General features: G+C 60.7%; 1 long non-coding RNA gene across 4 annotated transcripts in view; it reads right to left on the bottom strand.

Annotated features, from left to right (window-relative positions):
* Window positions 1–1,407, bottom strand: part of LOC102260391 — a 10,075-nt gene extending 8,668 nt beyond the window's left edge. For all 4 annotated transcript variants that reach the window (XR_001361792.1, XR_313500.2, XR_001361793.1 and 1 more), the window contains exons 1-2: window positions 1,160–1,407; window positions 160–774 (exon numbers count right to left, since the gene is read on the bottom strand). This is a non-coding gene — a long non-coding RNA (uncharacterized LOC102260391). The remainder of the gene's footprint in view (window positions 1–159; window positions 775–1,159) is intronic.
* Between the last annotated feature and the right edge of the window lie 5,772 nt (window positions 1,408–7,179).

A 7,179-nucleotide genomic window follows, 5' to 3' on the forward strand; every position in this document is an offset into this window, starting at 1 on the left:
TTGCCTGCCTCCCCATCAGGCAGGGATGAGAGATGAGGGAAAAACCTCCCCCAGAAGCAGGCAACACTGAAGACCAGGTGCCTGTTAGCCCGGCCCCAGGGCGGGCTTCCCGGGCACTGCGTGGCCATCCCCAGAGGGCTGGTGGCAGCACTAGCGTACCTTTGAGCCCAGGAGTGCCTGAGGCCTTGAGGATGGGCGCGGGGGTTCACCACAGGGGTGCCCGGACAGGAGGTGCCCGGCCTGCACACCTAGTTCTCGACTTCTTTCCCCAGCAAGGTCACTGGTGCCACATGTCCTGACTGAACAGGCCTCCCGGGGCCTGTGCAATAGGCTCGCTGTCCTTTCCGTCTCACTCCAGTGCCCCTTGCCCCGCCCCAAGCACGAACCTGCCAGGGAGGGGGAGCACCAGGGATGCCCCCCTGTGCCTCTGCCGCCTAAACATTAACTCCTAAAGGCTGACTAGGGCCCCTGGGCCCAAGGAGAAGAGAACTGCGCCGAGGAATAGAGGAAGGATGAGGGCCTCGAAGACACTCTTTATCACCATGAGCCTGGAAACCTGTCCCCCTATATCCAGTCACCAGACCCTCTGTCTCCTGGACCCCAGAGTTCCAGCCCCCAGCATGCTGCCTCAAATCCCAAACCCGACCGCACAATTGCACCTGCTCACTCCCCTTCCTGCCAAAGCTCAAAGACCAAACTCCAAAATGTGACCCCATCACTGCCTGCTGATGCTCTCTGCAAACTCACTTCAGGCCACACTGATCAACAGCTCACCTCCCCCTGAGCACACCCAGACCCACACTCACCTCCCCCTGAGTACACCCACACCCACACTCACATTCCCCCTGAGCACACTCAGATCACTGCTCACCTCCCCCTGAGCACACTCAGACCCACACTCACATTCCCCTGAGCACACCCAGACCCACACACACCTCCCCCTGAGCACACCCAGACCCCCACTCACCTCCCCCTGAGCACACCCAGACCCCCACTCACCTCCCCCTGAGCACACCCAGACCCCCACTCACCTCCCCCTGAGCACACCCAGACCCCCACTCACCTCCCCCTGAGCACACCCAGACCCCCACTCACCTCCCCCTGAGCACACCCAGACCCCCACTCACCTCCCCCTGAGCACACCCAGACCCCCACTCACCTCCCCCTGAGCACACCCAGACCCACACTCACCTCCCCCTGAGTACACCCACACCCACACTCACATTCCCCCTGAGCACACTCAGATCACTGCTCACCTTCCCCTGAGCTCACACAGATCCACTCTCACCCACCTGAGCACACTCAGATCCAATCTAACCTTCCCCTAGCACACTCAGATCCAATCTCACCTCCCTCTAAACACACTCAAATCACTGCTCACCTCCCCCTGAGCACACTCAGACCCACACTCACATTCCCCTGAGCACACTCAGATCACTGCTCACCTCCCCCTGAGCACACTCAGATCCCCTCTCACCTCCCCCTGAGCACACTCAGATCCCCTCTCACCTCCCCCTGAGCACACTCAGATCCCCTCTCACCTCCCCCTGAGCACACTCAGATCCCCTCTCACCTCCCCCTGAGCACACTCAGATCCCCTCTCACCTCCCCCTGAGCACACTCAGATCCCCTCTCACCTCCCCCTGAGCACACTCAGATCCCCTCTCACCTCCCCCTGAGCACACTCAGATCCCCTCTCACCTCCCCCTGAGCACACTCAGATCCCCTCTCACCTCCCCCTGAGCACACTCAGATCCCCTCTCACCTCCCCCTGAGCACACTCAGATCCCCTCTCACCTCCCCCTGAGCACACTCAGATCCCCTCTCACCTCCCCCTGAGCACACTCAGATCCCCTCTCACCTCCCCCTGAGCACACTCAGATCCCCTCTCACCTCCCCCTGAGCACACTCAGATCCCCTCTCACCTCCCCCTGAGCACACTCAGATCCCCTCTCACCTCCCCCTGAGCACACTCAGATCCCCTCTCACCTCCCCCTGAGCACACTCAGATCCCCTCTCACCTCCCCCTGAGCACACTCAGATCCCCTCTCACCTCCCCCTGAGCACACTCAGATCCCCTCTCACCTCCCCCTGAGCACACTCAGATCCCCTCTCACCTCCCCCTGAGCACACTCAGATCCCCTCTCACCTCCCCCTGAGCACACTCAGATCCCCTCTCACCTCCCCCTGAGCACACTCAGATCCCCTCTCACCTCCCCCTGAGCACACTCAGATCCCCTCTCACCTCCCCCTGAGCACACTCAGATCCCCTCTCACCTCCCCCTGAGCACACTCAGATCCCCTCTCACCTCCCCCTGAGCACACTCAGATCCCCTCTCACCTCCCCCTGAGCACACTCAGATCCCCTCTCACCTCCCCCTGAGCACACTCAGATCCCCTCTCACCTCCCCCTGAGCACACTCAGATCCCCTCTCACCTCCCCCTGAGCACACTCAGATCCCCTCTCACCTCCCCCTGAGCACACTCAGATCCCCTCTCACCTCCCCCTGAGCACACTCAGATCCCCTCTCACCTCCCCCTGAGCACACTCAGATCCCCTCTCACCTCCCCCTGAGCACACTCAGATCCCCTCTCACCTCCCCCTGAGCACACTCAGATCCCCTCTCACCTCCCCCTGAGCACACTCAGATCCCCTCTCACCTCCCCCTGAGCACACTCAGATCCCCTCTCACCTCCCCCTGAGCACACTCAGATCCCCTCTCACCTCCCCCTGAGCACACTCAGATCCCCTCTCACCTCCCCCTGAGCACACTCAGATCCCCTCTCACCTCCCCCTGAGCACACTCAGATCCCCTCTCACCTCCCCCTGAGCACACTCAGATCCCCTCTCACCTCCCCCTGAGCACACTCAGATCCCCTCTCACCTCCCCCTGAGCACACTCAGATCCCCTCTCACCTCCCCCTGAGCACACTCAGATCCCCTCTCACCTCCCCCTGAGCACACTCAGATCCCCTCTCACCTCCCCCTGAGCACACTCAGATCCCCTCTCACCTCCCCCTGAGCACACTCAGATCCCCTCTCACCTCCCCCTGAGCACACTCAGATCCCCTCTCACCTCCCCCTGAGCACACTCAGATCCCCTCTCACCTCCCCCTGAGCACACTCAGATCCCCTCTCACCTCCCCCTGAGCACACTCAGATCCCCTCTCACCTCCCCCTGAGCACACTCAGATCCCCTCTCACCTCCCCCTGAGCACACTCAGATCCCCTCTCACCTCCCCCTGAGCACACTCAGATCCCCTCTCACCTCCCCCTGAGCACACTCAGATCCCCTCTCACCTCCCCCTGAGCACACTCAGATCCCCTCTCACCTCCCCCTGAGCACACTCAGATCCCCTCTCACCTCCCCCTGAGCACACTCAGATCCCCTCTCACCTCCCCCTGAGCACACTCAGATCCCCTCTCACCTCCCCCTGAGCACACTCAGATCCCCTCTCACCTCCCCCTGAGCACACTCAGATCCCCTCTCACCTCCCCCTGAGCACACTCAGATCCCCTCTCACCTCCCCCTGAGCACACTCAGATCCCCTCTCACCTCCCCCTGAGCACACTCAGATCCCCTCTCACCTCCCCCTGAGCACACTCAGATCCCCTCTCACCTCCCCCTGAGCACACTCAGATCCCCTCTCACCTCCCCCTGAGCACACTCAGATCCCCTCTCACCTCCCCCTGAGCACACTCAGATCCCCTCTCACCTCCCCCTGAGCACACTCAGATCCCCTCTCACCTCCCCCTGAGCACACTCAGATCCCCTCTCACCTCCCCCTGAGCACACTCAGATCCCCTCTCACCTCCCCCTGAGCACACTCAGATCCCCTCTCACCTCCCCCTGAGCACACTCAGATCCCCTCTCACCTCCCCCTGAGCACACTCAGATCCCCTCTCACCTCCCCCTGAGCACACTCAGATCCCCTCTCACCTCCCCCTGAGCACACTCAGATCCCCTCTCACCTCCCCCTGAGCACACTCAGATCCCCTCTCACCTCCCCCTGAGCACACTCAGATCCCCTCTCACCTCCCCCTGAGCACACTCAGATCCCCTCTCACCTCCCCCTGAGCACACTCAGATCCCCTCTCACCTCCCCCTGAGCACACTCAGATCCCCTCTCACCTCCCCCTGAGCACACTCAGATCCCCTCTCACCTCCCCCTGAGCACACTCAGATCCCCTCTCACCTCCCCCTGAGCACACTCAGATCCCCTCTCACCTCCCCCTGAGCACACTCAGATCCCCTCTCACCTCCCCCTGAGCACACTCAGATCCCCTCTCACCTCCCCCTGAGCACACTCAGATCCCCTCTCACCTCCCCCTGAGCACACTCAGATCCACTCTCACCTCCCCAGCACTCCTCACTTTTTCCCACCTCAAGGCCTTCTTCTCATGCTGTTTTCACTCAGTTTTCCCCTGTGTGCCTTCTTTGCTGGCTGAAATCCTGCTTGTTCTGAAAGATCATGGCAAACCCCAGCACTTCCCACCTGCCTCACCCCATGCCCTCACCCCCGAAGAACCCATCGTGTGTGGGTGGGGAGTGGAGAACCTCCCAGCCGAGGCACTGAGGGCAGGAGGATCTAGATTGTAGGGCGCACTGGCCGTGACCGTGGCTGATTTCACATGTCTGCGTTTTGAACTCGCTCACTCATGACACGGGAATAATATTATCCCCGAAAGAAGGGGCTCCATGGGAGCCAGCCTTGCACGCTGCCTGGCCATCGCCAGAGCACTGCACACCAGTGTTCTCACTTCCCACAGCTCCCATCTCCTTCACTCTTTGGGGAGGTGCCAGGTGCTGCTTTGCTATCTTATCTGTAAGAGAGAGAGTTCCAGAAGCCCCAGGGAGAAGTGCCTCTTCATGGGTTCCCCCCCGCACCCCAACTGCTTGACAGGGGACGATGCAATCTTGTCCATCTTTTTAATTAACTGAGGGGCTAGCACAGTGCTTGTACAGAATAGGGAATGGATAAATCCTTGGATGAAGTGCTTAGGGCCCGTCCCCACCCAACTACACGTAAGGATGGAGGGTAAAGGCTGGATTCTGGCTTCTCATCCTGCCCCCACTGTGAGGGACTACACTATGACAGACGTCTTTCGGCCTTCTGATGGTTTATTGCCTCAATAAGTCCTTATTCTGCATAATGTACTGTGCTGAGTACGGGGGAGGGGGGCCAAGACAGACTATTTCCACATCTGCGGCACTGCTATCCAGCAGATCCATGGCACAAGCATCAATAAGTACAGTCTGGACCAGCTGTGATATGTGCCAGAGGGCAAGGGCGGTGCAGCCGAGGAGACCAGCACAGTGGACACTGCTGCTTCCCCCGGAGAGCGGGGAAGTCACGGGGCAGGCAAGGCGACTACGGTCCGGAGGGCATGCTAGGCCGTGGGAACCTCATGAACAGAGATGGACACGCGTGCTTGCTGAATGGCCAGGGCCGCAGTTCGCCAGTGTCTTGAAGAGCGCTATAGGGCTGGGGCTGGGAAGGGCCTTCTCAGGACTGAGCAGGAGCCTGGAAAGCCATGTGCTTGCTAGCGACCATGTGACAGGATCTGGGTGTGTGGTAGGGTGAGGCAGGCTGAAGAAACGGACATTGTGGAGCAGGGGTGGGTGGTGCGTCAGGTGGCAGAGAGACCATTTAAAAGCTGTGCAGCGATTGAGGCACCCGGTGAGGGCTGGCAATGGTGTTCCCGAGCTGGACGAGGAAGCAGTCGTGGCGAGGGGGTGAGAGTTGAGACCAGACGGCTCAGAGGGGCAGCAGGAAGAGCAGGAGAGGATGCCCCTATGAAGAGGAGGCAGGAACGAGAAGGTTGGAGCAGGGGAGGCGGAGAGGGTGAAGGCAGGACAGCGCTGGCAGGCTGAGCGAGGAAAGAGCGTCACAAAGGGTGGTCCTCACGGCGGCGGGCCGTGAGGCTGAGGACACCGGGGTCCGAGGCAGGCTTTTTGGCTTGGTGACTGGGAAGCTGCCGCCATGGGGGTCCCAGGGACGGGGCCGAACGGAATGACATGAGTAGAAGCCAGTTTGCAACCACTAACAAGCGTGGACTCCCCCTCTGACTTCCTGCTTCGGCCCCCCTCTGCCTCATCTGGCCTTTTGGAGGACAGGACAGGGAGGAGAGATCAATATAGAAGCTATTCTTAGCTCGAGTCTTGGTAATCCCAAACAGGCACAGGAACTGAGGCACGCCGCTGCCACCTCCCTCCGCCTTGTCACGTCCTCCCTGACACGGACAGGTTCTTCTTGCCCTAAGTCCCCCCCTCCCCCCATCTGCACACTTGCTGAGAATCTGCGGGCACACAGAAGCAAGCAGGGTGCTGGAGCCAGCTGCGGGCTGGCTGAGGCCCAGGGGAAGCCTCCCTCCTACCACACGTTCTTACTTTACACCCCTCACCCCTCCGAGGGCCCTTGATTAGAGACCCACTCTTCCCACCTCTTCCTGTGAGCATCTTTGAAATGGCCAGCTCAGAGGGAATGAGCTGAACAGACACCCCCCCGCCCCCCAGCCCCGTATGCAGAGGCACCCGGGAAAGAGCTGGTCTCTGCAGAGGCACTAAATGGCGCGGTGAGCCAGGGACCCAAGGCCACACGCAGGCCCGAGACCTGCCAGGCTTGGGCTTGGGGTGGGGCACGGGCACCCTGAGATGGCATAAGCCTCCAAGCTGCCTTGCTCCCTCACCGTCCCCCAGTTTGTCCCTCTCGGCCAGGTCTCACCTCAAAAAGCAAGCAAGGAAACAGTGAGGGCTTTCTGGAGCTGGCCCCCAGAGGCCTGTCTGTGCTGGGGAGGTCAAAGAGGGAGGGAGGGGCCGAGAAAGGCAGAGAAGAAAGCAGAGGCCAGACAAAGGGCCCGTCCACCTTTGAAGCCGTCTCTAACCCAAGCCAGGGAAGGTGGGGGTGGGTCTGGGAGCCTGGCAGGGGGAGGCAGTCTAGAGTTTTAAAGAATGTCTCAAATTCCTTCGGAAATCAGAGGGATTGTAAGAACTGCCCCTCCCCAACACACTTCCTTCCCAGGCCCCCCAAGTCCAGTCCTCCACACCTGGGGGCGCCAACCCTTTGTCCTCAGGTAATTGCTGGGCGTTGCCCCCGAGTTTAAAATCCCATTGATCTTGCCAGTTATCAGCTGTGGCTCCAGACCACCCTCCCCTCACCCCCTCCCCACACCCGCTC

The sequence above is a fragment of the Myotis brandtii genome, unplaced genomic scaffold (assembly GCF_000412655.1).
Source record: "Myotis brandtii unplaced genomic scaffold, ASM41265v1 scaffold19, whole genome shotgun sequence".
NCBI classification, from domain to species: Eukaryota; Metazoa; Chordata; class Mammalia; order Chiroptera; family Vespertilionidae; genus Myotis; species Myotis brandtii.